Below are 12,763 nucleotides of genomic sequence, written 5' to 3' on the forward strand. Positions count from 1 at the left end.
TATATATATATAAACCTTTAATTTCATGTCTGTTATTTTTTGACTCATACAAGTGTTGAGAGACATGGTTTGATTGTTTTTGTTAATTTGTTATTATTTTAAAGTAGTAGAATGCCTAATGTTGTGTGTGTAGGAAACTTGTCCACCAGGGCCTACACACAAATATCCCACAGGTAAACAGGCAAACTCGTCAGTGTGTTGGTACCTGTAGTTCCTGCACTTCTCTGATTGGTCTGCAACACGATTGGGCACAGCTGAGTCCACTCTACCTGATAACTCCTGGGGCTTTATAAGGCTCCACACACTTTCCCAGTTCTCCCAGAAGTACTTACTTGTTTTTTTCTGTTTTATAGTGAACTTCTGTTTGCCTTCTGTGAGAGTCAAATTGCCTTTGGAGMAAAACCTTTGTTCTGGAGTTCCTACTCACCTGTGACTCACCACCCTCTGTTGTGCATTTCATCAGTAAATATCACTTACGTGCCTTATCTGCTCCCCGTCCTCCCTGAAAACCTACCTGGACCTGCCWACTGTACATTTTGAAAATAAAGATTCACTTACCTTGTAACTCCACTTCAGGAGTATCTGCTTCCTCTCTGCTGCTAAACTATTGGCATCCCTTGAGCACTGATATTGTGCTACTGTAGTTTGGATATATATGTGTTGGCTAATGCAAGATTAGCAATGCAACACACATGTATAGTTCACACTGGTAGCTCATGTCTGAGCCATTCCTTTTTGACTCAGCTTTGTTTGCCCAGAATTATCTGTTGGCATTGTCTCAAACAGACATTTTCTGTGAAATGTGAGAGAAGACGGTGAACATTATCTTTTTTTTTATTTTGGTTGCTGCCCTTTTGTTTCCCCAGCTCAAACAGCTCAGTAGTTTGTGATACACACTGTGAAAGTAGAGATCAGATTAGCTCAAGGCATTGTCATTTATTCTGGCATCAGTAGAGATGCCATGGATTTGTGAAAACAGAAATTCCATAAAGTAGCCTTTTGGCACGGGCYTCATGTTGGTATTTGTCAACTACATATGAAAAGTTGATGAACAACAGACAACGGCACATCAAAACACACCACCATTTCAGCTTTTCTCCTGAAGAAAAGCATCACAATGTGAATAGTATTGTGAGACTTGCCAATAGATGAAAGGTGCTTCCTTAATCTCAGAGGATACACATGAAGCTGCAGCATCCGTGGTTCAGATTTAYAAGCAGCTCTTTAATTCTTTCTGGTGTAGATACCACAAGTCACTCATTTAAATTGCTTTGGTTGTGTTTTCACACAAAAGCGAAGAGTTTGCCTGTTTACCTGTGGGATATTTGTCAAAATGATGATWTATTTTTCAAAGGGAGTCAAATAGAAAGGTTTGGAAATGAATGTRTACAGGCTTATTTAAAATGAAATGGGTTCTTTGGATCGCCAGTGGGATTACTTTGAAGCCTGACAAGCTTGACACGTTCTTGTGCTGCATGTTRTTGTTGTGTGTAGGTTCATTCCTATCCAAGAGTGGGCAAATCACCTATTTGAAATCTGGCTTGTTTCATAAGGCAGTGGTAATACTGCTTTGCACTGAAAGCTTTTGTACACATTGTCCCAATTGTGGCTGAGACTTCATTTCTAAATCAACACTAGAATTTCAAGTTAACAAATTATGTATTAGAATGAAGACATTTTGCAAATCTAGGGCTCATGTCCCACAACTACAYCTGTCAGCACAATATTTTAATATGCAAACAATCTCACAAACTCACGGTGTCAGAATAGTTGCTTAGCTTCTAAATTTTGTCACTTTCGTTTATTTGGGAATTGCAATCTGTGCAAAYGAAACAAAGAGAGAATGGGGTTGGGGGCAGGAGAGGAGAAATCATGGATGAGGACAAGTGAAGCAGTGAGAGATAAAGACTGAGYGAGACAGAGATGATAAACATACAGGGTATCCATGCGGCAACTGTGAGATGACCGTGGGAATGGCAGCTGTGGTGGCAGAATAAATTTGAATCCTGATCTTGGTTAATAAGTACCTTTGTGAACCAGAGCACCTGGCCTAGTCCCCAGTGCAATTCGGTATCATGGTGAGCTTATGCTGATTTTTCACTAACCTGCCTGTCAAGAGGGAAACAAAGGTCTCTGGYTTTAGCTGTTTGCCTTGTTGTATGTCTGCTTTGAGGGGAAGACAACATTCCTCCCGTTGTAGTGACAATAGTTGGACATATTTCACAGAATGAAAACAGTGGAAGGCTCAGTATAAAAACTGTATGACCAACATGAGTATAGAAAATGAAAGTATTGAGCTGGAAGAAAGTGAGCTGAGTCACATTGTTTTTATTTTGTAATGCATGTGGCAATTTTTTTAACTCTCTTCTGGGTCCAAATGGAAAGAAATAAAACACGTCATAAAAAAGGTCTTATGGTGTGTTTGATGTACAAGTGACGTTCATGATGTTTCTATGTATATTTTCGGTTAACCTAGGAGATTTACAATGTAGTGTATGTAGGCGAGGCGTACGCWACATTGCTGTGGTGTAACCATCTTGTTTTTGCTGGTGTGTCATTTWGTACTTATTTTTGACTTATGTAATGTCAGAATGTCACTCTTCTGTCAGCATCTAGCTGTGGTCTCATCCACCAACTTCTGGGATKTCCTCTTCTTGCTCATGCACTTTGTGCCTCTGGCGTATATCAGTCTGGTGATTTATCTTCTGTTTTCCTTGTCTTCAAGTAAAATCCAATCTAAACCCTAAAGTAACGTAGCGATGTGACGTTCACGAACGATCCGAATCTTTTGATTGGCACTTTACAACGAACGATAGGAGCCGAGTCGCAGGCAGTAACAAGCCGTTTGTAGTTTTATTTATTTTATTCATCATATAATCTTTATTTTGTTCATACTTAAATCACTCTTGCTTTGCTTTTCATGGAAAACAGGTAAAGTTGTGGAGTATAGAAGCCCACGGTGAAAGGGGGAGGGGGGTTTCCGCTTGACAAACACATTGTTCCACCCACGTGACGTGATGACGTCATTATGTACGACTACRTGATGACGTAACACGTTCAAAATCGAACAGCTCTTTTGAATGGCTCTATGAAACAAACAGCTCCCCAAGATCTGGATCCCTTCAAAGAGCCATTTATSCCATCTCCAGTAACTTGAATATCAGTTTCTTCCATGTCTTCAAAGACTGTGGAATGAATGAAATTAAAATGTTGGTCTTATACAATGTATGTACCCATCTTGCAACTGGACATACACAACTGGAGAAAAAAAATGTGTAGATGTTGTCTGTACTACTATTACATCACCACATACTCCAACAATAATTATATAGGTAACATCAACCACATCACATTATGAACAATGTATTTATGCAGTACATATGATGAGAACACAGGAATAGGTCACTCGTGCAGCTCTAAAAAGATTAATAAAAAAGACACACAAGCACTGTAGCAGTGTAGACAGCTTTGCCTAGTTTTGCATGATTGTGTGTAATGTTATATTTGTGTCACTAATGTTTCTTAGAGGGATATATGTGAGACAAATGTTATGTTTCAAAGTTCCTACAAGTGTCATGATTTTTCCACATAATCAATAAATACGTAGGCACTTTGGCAAAACAGTTCCGCGAAATGCCCATAATGACCAGTCTATCTTTGAGCTGTCTCTGACCGTTCATAAATAACTAATCAAGCTGGCCACAAAGTGAAGTAAGCATCATGGAAATAATAGAGGCATGGAGACGATCTCGGCTGCATTGATGTGGAGCGCTATGCATTAAATGTGTGATGGATGTCTACCTCATACCTTYTTAAAAAATATGACAAATTAGCTAAATTTAATAACTTGTACTATAAACCAGACTTTTAAACTTATTGCAAAATGTTGTAAATCTTGTTTGGGCATCTGTTATTGCAGACTCCAACACATTCTCAAGCCTCAAATCCAGCTAACCTTTTTGCACCTMAACTCTCACAGCTCTGTTACCATTAGTACCAGGCTTGATGCYACAAAGGTGCAGCAGCTGTGGGTTAGCTTCAAGCCCCCATGCTGCTTGAAGTTCATTAAGAAATCTCCCTAAGATGGCCAGAGGAGGCCTCAGTCCTGGATGGAAGTGTTTTGTAAYTGTGACTTGTGTCAGTTTGGTGTTGCTGGAAGACATGGTGCGTATGCTACAATATCAGATACTGTATKTAACGGCTATGTCATGGGGTTCTTTTCTTACAACCATGTATTTCACTACTCCATAAATATGCATGGCAAACAGGCAAAAGGGAGATCAGAGTAAATGTTTTATTTTATTTATTTATTTTTAAAGTTTTTATTAAAACTAAGACTGTTGGTTACAAAAGTAACACAAATGCTCAAAATACAGTGTTTGCTAGTTTTTATTTTTTATTTTTTTGTATTTTCAGTTCGCTTTTTGTTACTTTGCAGAATGACCTCTTCATTTTTGACAATATTCTCATCATATTGTGTTACTTTCTTTAAGCTGTGGCGTCTGCTCTCAGGGCAAATGGCACATGCTAGCAAGGATGACAACCAGTGGCCCTCCCCATCAGTAAACTAATTTCCTAATACAACAAGGCTCACTGATGAGAGGTTTTAATTAATATTCTAATTATTTTTATATGATTAGTAATTYTGTGCATGGGAGACTCTTAATTTCAGTTATAGACTGGTAATAATGTCATGTTGTTAATGTTCTCAACATGTTTAACTATCAGGAGTAATTAAAATGTTTTTTGATCTTAAACAACACACTTACATTGCAAATACCTTAGCTTTAGACTCCCTATTTGATCTTTTTTGTGTAAATTATCATATCCCAATTCTTTGAGCTGCTCATGCCAAAATGTATTTTTCCCCTTTTATTTTAGTACAAAGTCTTGCAAACAAAGGCASTGAAGCAACAAGAGCTCATTTTTGAGAAGAAAAATAAATAAAAAATGAGCTGTTTGGGACTAAGCAGAACACTCTGTCATCAGTTTTCATAGAGCTGGTTAAATTGCTCTCATTGTGATCTGTGAATAAATGTAACATTGTGTCTTGAAAGACAGTTTGCCGACTAAATTTTACTGCACATTAAGCACTAAAAGCTGGTGACTCAAGACCATTACCAAAACAGAAAATTGTTGAACTTGGAAATAAACCACAGGCAGGTGTGTAGCAAGACTGTGAAAAAAAAATTTTTAAACTACATTATTCCATTCAGTTATGTAATAAACTGAATTGAGCATGTTATACTACATGTGTACTTTATGTTTTCCTTTTATTTGTCACGTACATGATGCTGTGTGATAAGACTTATGTTTATTGAAGCTTGAGGGCAATAAAAAGCCAATTATCCTAAAAGTAGACAGAATTACATTTTATGATTACTTAAGGAAGTGGAGCGTGACCTYACAGTAACATGTTTTCCACAGTTTGGCGTAAGATCTGTTACATGAAACAAAGTGCAATGTTTAGTTGGTAAATCACCGACAGGGCATTGCTTTCCTCTCTGGAGCCATGTGAGGCATCCCACAAGCCATCGTGACCACAGAGGTCCTAAAGGCGTGGACTGGGGGAGAGCATCAGCTGATGACGCCTTTGACCGATTTTATCTGGACGTGCAGAGAGGAGTGGAGAAGTTCTCAATACTCCCGTCTGGGAGAAGTCATGGCTTGGCTCGAATATGCCACGAGCAGACAGACAGCATAGCTCCCCTGGAGGAGATCAGAGGAGATCAAAGGAGGCGAGAGTATCTAAGATGTTTTCCTAGAGGGGCTGCAGCAACACCCTTATATTGACCGCAAGGGCTGTGTATGCTCCCAGTTCAAAGATGTAAGAAGTTATCAGTCTGGGTTGATTCGGGTGAAACTGAAGTCACACTCTGGCATGTTTCTATATGAAGAAGTCCAATATTTACCAATGCTAGGATTTAAAAAAAGGTTTGTATCATTTCCACACTTCTGTTCCAATTTGACTAAGCTTTGGCCAGACATGTGCATTACTTCGTCAACAAATGATGAATGGAAATGTTCAGTACACCCCTGTGATAACTCCCCTCATGGCTGACTCCAGCTTTCTTTTTTTTATTTTTGAGCTGCAAACATCCTTTACAAAATTTACTCCCCGATACCCTTATTTTTGCGTTTCTATGTTCTTTTTGAGCCATTGGTATTTTTCTCCCTTTTTTTTATCTGGGGAATGGAGTGAAACACGAGCTGTTTTGCATTCGTCAAACATACGCAGAGCATAAATATTGGATTAAAAAAACAAATCCGAGGGGCTCACTTCTGAATGATATCAGCGGGCTGGCCTTTGGAGCGGCAGGAATGCCATGATCGCAGTTTTTTTTTCTCGAGACTCAACACATGAAAAGCGAGAGTGAGGCAAAGAGATATAGAAGCAGAAAGGGAGAGCGGGAATCAAATGGCAGTTTAATCCTCTCTAAGTGTTATCTCACAGGTGTTTTGAAACTTTGAAATGGGGCCAGGCTTTCATGTGGAGGCTGCAGCAAACAGTCTGCGCCTGGTTGTTTCTGGGCAATAAACAACACAACGGCACCCGACTCCAGCTCACAACTCCACTTAACATGCTATTCCCCCAAGCTCCTTGTTAGGCAGTGGTCCATGCTTTAAACTTAAAACAAATTGTTTTTTTTTTTCTGTTTCTTTTTGCAGTAAGAGCAGGAAGCAATATATATATATATATATATATATATATATATATATATAAATGCCGTCCTTGACTGGAGCTCCTGTTTCGCTCAAACAGGTAATCACGTTGCATAATGAGTTGCACTAAAAGCTGTAAAGCRTTCTGTAAATTAATTTGAATTGATGTCATTTTGCCTTCTCCAATTAGCTCACTGTAGTGAGCACCCATATAGATATAGAGTTACAGTTCTCCCGCCTTTCTGCCTACACRTTTCTGACTTGATTACGATTGAGTCCAGTGCATAGATTCATCCCAAGAAATAAGCCAGATTGTAAAGGTTGTGTTGGCAACAGACCGTTGGCCTCCTTGCAGCCATTTGGTATTGCTGAGTTTTAATGACCCAGTACATCACCGAGCTTCAGCGATGGTGGATAGCCGAGCCGCATTTGGTTCCCTCAAGAGAATTTTCAGTTTTATTGGACTCCTCAGCGCTTACTTGTCCCATGCGCCAATGTAACCCAGCAGCTCGTGTCAATGAGGGGAAAGGATTAATCTGTATTGTATGTTTCTAAATGCTTGCAAAGTGCTCATGTTCCATATTTTCTAATGGTTATGGGCACAGTCATTTAGAGTGCTGCTGGGGGAGCCATCAGTCAGGATGTTGCATGGCTTAAGTGAGCTTGGGCTCTGAGTTTTATTGAGCGAAACGTGCACACGAGAGCGCATCTGACAGGAAGACGAAGAAGGATGGGGACGTAAAAACAGATGCATGGGTGGACAGATGAATTGGGTTCGCRCATTTGTGTTATTTCACAGACTAGAAATGGTAAGCATCGGTTTTGAAAAGYCTTGTCTTTCAGAAGTGGGATGTTTCTCTGGGAGGCAGCTTCCTGAGCCAGTTGTCTCGCTTTGTTGTGAAAAAGCCCAAGTGACGTTTGGCACCTCACACCAGGTAGCGGCTAAGTCATTCTGACAACAGCGTGGGGCACACATTATATCCAAGGGAGAGGGCCATTCAGAGCACTTGACTCCCTGTGGCCCAGCATTATGGGAAACAAATGTGGGGGCTAAGTGAGACAGGCTGTAGAGAGGACCACTTTTTTTTCATTACGCTATAAATCTCACAGAGCATGGCAACTTTAGTGTCTCAACATAATGCTGAAATTCATTGTGGCGTTTCATAACCATGCTCTCTTCACGGCACTGTAACTGTGCTGGTTCTGCTGAAGAGAGCATCTCCCCCTGCATGAAGGGTTAGGGGGTTATACATATTAATCAGTGCTTTAGGTGTTATAGATAATGTGCAAGCTAAAACCATTGGCATCGTGAGCAGTGGGGCTGTCACAGTTAATGTTGTCATATTATGACAAATGTACTGTCAAAATGTTAAGCAGGAAGATATAAAAGCTGTGTAGAACAGACCTCTCAGCAAAATACCACTTCATTCCTGTGGATGTTACAGACAGTGGAACCTGTTTAACATTGATCGGAACCACCAGGTGCTCACACATTTCCACAATGATATAGTGTTACACTTCACAATTTTTTTAAGACACGATAATTAATCTACCAACAAAAAAAAAAACATGTTTAGTTCCCATTATTTAATTAACTGTGTTTGTTGTGCAGAATGTCTGCCGAAGAYCTGTATGCCTGTACATACATCAACCTGTTCAGTGTTTTTTGGATCTTTGTCAACCTAAGAACAACTAATACAGTAATCACCAGGGCAGCCATGAATGTAGAACATTTTTGTCCTTGTCTGATGCATTAATCCCTGGAATGTTTGTAACTGAACACATTTATGTTCCACCTGGTATTTGTTTTGTAGCTAGAGACACGTGGAGTAAAAGTGTGACTTTGTTAGCAATAGTTTTGAACCTAACTTTGAACCTAAAGACCAGACACCARTTGAGGATGCACACCATGGTAATATTTTGTGTAGCTTTTATTAAGCTATGTTAATGAACTATGGCTTTTTATAATGGTCTGTGGCTATGGACACCAGTATCCTATTTTTCATTCTAAATGTGGCACCTAAAGTTTAGGACTTTTCCAACCCTTCTAATCCTACCAGTTTTGCAGTCCATGCATGGAACAGACCATTTACTTTGGAGCAAAATTAACCCATGGAAATCTTTACTTTGATAATATGCCACTACTAAAGCTGCACAGCTAACAACAGGCAAATGTTGAGTTAAAGGTGGCATTCAGGGATATTTATTTCTTAGAAGATGCATTTTTTGTTATCACACAAAGCTGAAATCTGAGTGGTTTAGGAGCTAGTTATGTTTTGCCCTTGAACTTCAGTATGTAACAATCTCGCCTAGTATTACAAATTAAGGTAGTACAACATTACATTACTGCTACAAGCTCATAATACTGTAGAACAAAATTTATTTTAGTGCATATTGTATTTGCTTTCATGTTAAAGCTTTTAAACATGCATAAAATGGATAGAATTCTAAGTAATGCATGGTACTGAACCCAAAGTTTATGGCATTAAGAAGGGCTATTCAACTAGCAGCCCACGGACCACATCCGGCCCACAAGTGACCAAAGTTCGGCCCACCAATTGGTTCATTCATCTCTTCAGCCCAACCCCCCGGTTTTCTACTTTAAGTACTCTTAGTTATTTTAGTTAAACATAGACATGTTTGGTGTCTACAGAAACATCAGAATTGTGGCTACAAGCTGGTAAAAACCATTTCTATAAACACTCAAGACAGTTAAAACTACAAGCAGTTGAAAATAGAACTATGAAAGTGAAAATACAATTGGTTTAAAAATTTGGCAAGTCAGAGTTGTCAAAATAATAATTGTGTGAAATAAGAGGCATAATGTGTTCTTTTTTATATTGTTTAACTTTCACTACTTTTATAGGGTTCTGYACATTGTATTCATGATTAAATACAGCAGAATAAACTAATTCAAAGATAACAGATCTTTGTAATACTTGGTTTATTTACATTATAACTTTAGCTGGATGTTCGGTCCCTCAGCTGTTGACCTGCAGTAACTGTGGCCCCCAGAGCATTTTAGATGAATAGCCCTGGTATAGAGTAACACTAAAAATACAAGTCATTGTATAACTAAAGAACATATTATTGGGACTAGCATGCTTTTTGTGGCTGAACAAAACTTGTTGGAAAGGAGTTGCTGTGCAACCATTAAAACAGTCTGTGTTAAATGTAAGGAGCTTTTCTACAGCATGAACAGAAAATGGCTCCTCTAATGAACAGATTTAGATCCATTTGATTTCAATAAAATTTGGAGGCAAACAGTAAAACATCCAGGAAGTTTCAACCACAGGAAGTCTCCGACCCACCAGCTCTGAACCAGTACAGCTGGATGCCTTATGAGAACACTGTATGAACCCAGCCTGTGAGAAACTTTCAGGAGAAAACAAAGTACTAATTGGGAGCTGGCATTCTGTTCTTCTTAACTCATTGTGACCCAACCCTTTGTGTCAACTCAAGYATAAAAAAATCAATGCTTGAAAATAGATGCCCAAAACACAATTCTAACAACTCTTTTTTTACTCAGCTTCTGAAAATAAATAGAAAAAAACTCAATATCAGGAAAGCTAAACCTTTGACTCTTGCTGTGGTATTATGATAAAAAATGTTAACTGTATGTTTTGTCATGTTGGTATTCTTGTGACAATCCATCTATTATTTATACCTGTTTCTTCATTTCAGAGTCACTGGTGCCCATATTCTGCAGTCACAGTGCAAGGGGAAGGGTACACCCTGGACAGGTTGCAAGTCCATCACAGGGACACACAACCATTCACACTCTCACCTAGGGACAATTTAGAGTTACTCTAACAGTCCTGTTTCCGGTCTGTGAGAGGAAGCCGAAGTACCTGGAGAAAACCCACACATGCATTGAAAAAACATGCAAACTCTAACTAGAAAGGTCCCCAGGCCAGGATTTGATTCATGGACCTTCTTGCTGAGATGCACCAGCTCTACCAACTGAGCCACTGTGCCGCCCTTTCCCTTGACAAGTAGGGTAAATTGGTCTGGACATTCTTATTGTTTCATTTATTYCTGTCCATYGCTGCCAGACAAATGCCATGTCACATTTCTGTGAAAAAGGAGAAGATTGGTTTTCCTCTGTCTATCTGATAAAATATAGGATGAAAAAAGTTGTAATTTATTGACGTAGGTTTTGTGGGTTTTTTTTTTCCAGTATAAAGTAATCTAAAGCACACTGCTATCCCAAAGAGTTGACTAGTGTTTAGGAAAGATACAAATAACATCAATCAGAACAGTCCTGAGCTCATAATTCCATTTCAGGAAAACCTTTTTCATGATAACATGTCAGTAACTTAAAACTTATGTCCAACACTAGCCGTGTTTCCATCAACATTTTTTTTAATGCACATTTTGAAGTATCACATCAGAAAAGGTGAATGATTGACGGCATGATACGGAAAAAAAAGTTCCTCTAATACGCATAGAAGTTAATAAGCTCGCTTAAGTTGTTTTTTTTTTCGAAAAAGAGTTAATGCGCAAAAGGACAGATGGAAACACATTTGCTGAATCAGTTCTYATGTAGCGAACATTTACCTCACATGCTGATCAGCTGTTCTTGCTGTCTGAACAGTAATGATACAAGCGCGACTGCAGCCGCTTTTCCACAGCCAGCTGTCGGCATATACTCAGTTATTCCTGTAATGTGAAAAGAATTGCATTTCTTTCTCTACATCTCCAGACAGCACGTAACATCGCCAGAACTAGCTGATATGACAGAATAATTACAGCTTTCCCAATAGTAACAACATGTTCCTGATAACTTCTCTCCATTTTCCTGAGATGTGACTTTTGCTTCCTGTTTACTACACACATGTGTCTGACGTAATTGAGTCACTTCAAGCCAGTTGATGGAAACACGTCTGATTCGCATTTCTTTTTTTTTCTTTTTTTGGGAAATTAAAAAAAAAACATGGCTACTGAGGGTCCCTAAATGCAAATTTTGTGACCCAGTCTTATCTAGACCTAGTCTATACCCAGATATATTATGAACATTTAATAGTATAAACTTTTTTTTTGTTTTTTTTTACTTTGTACTTTTTCTTTTGTTCATGCTCTTTTGTTGTAAAAGTGTACCTATGAAGGATTATGGTATTTTCTCATGGCCTGGCTCACAGTTTTCCTCTGATTTACTCTCTCTCTGCAGAGACAGGTCAACCAATGGAGAGGTAAAATTTCTGAGAAAGCAATACCCCAAGAAGGAAATAACTTTGAAAACAAAAAAAAAATGAGAAGGAAAAGAGTTTTACTCAAACTGGACTGATTCATGCTCATTATTGGRTGTAAATCTGTTTGTTTCATTCAGAGATGAGAGGTAAATATTTAAATGTACCATGTAAAGGCCGTGAAATGAAACATTATTTCAGTTGTTTTTGATGATACTCATCTGGGAAAATCTATTCAACATAAAAAATCCAAATGAGTATTGGAGTATTTTACATTAATTATATTTTTGTCTTTTAGGAAACAAAGAGGTTTTWAAATGGTTGTACCAAATAATTGTGTTTTCATATTTCACATGTACATCATTTTAAATATAAAGCCTCTGCAGTTAGATATTTATTTTATAATATTTAGTACATTACCCATTTGTTTATAATTATAATTGATCAATGACCATCATGGATGATGTTAAACATCATRGATAAATACTGTTTTCTTCCATTTGCCCAACTATACATTTGAATCTAAATGTCACTGGATATGTATAGAGAGAGGCAAATATGTTGGACATACTACAATACAAACAGACAGGAGACAGGAGATATGGAATTGAAGCTAGAAACCAGACAGAAAAAAAAGTATGATTGAATTGAGGACAGTGATTGGAAGACAACCAAGAGTGGATAGTACTGTACTATATTTGATTTAAAAAAATAACATTTGATCTGAGCAAAAAAGACAGATTTGACATTTATGCTTYGAAAGAAAAGACACTGTACACCCCAGAGCCCAAGCCCACCCACCCCCAGTCCTCAAAATCTCACCTTCCATCAGTGAAAGCAGCTTCATACATCTCCCCACTGTCATCCCGCTCATTTTTTATCCTTTCTCATTCCACCAGAATATATATATA

This window comes from Austrofundulus limnaeus, unplaced genomic scaffold (assembly GCF_001266775.1).
Source record: "Austrofundulus limnaeus strain Quisiro unplaced genomic scaffold, Austrofundulus_limnaeus-1.0 Scaffold101, whole genome shotgun sequence".
Taxonomy (NCBI): domain Eukaryota; kingdom Metazoa; phylum Chordata; class Actinopteri; order Cyprinodontiformes; family Rivulidae; genus Austrofundulus; species Austrofundulus limnaeus.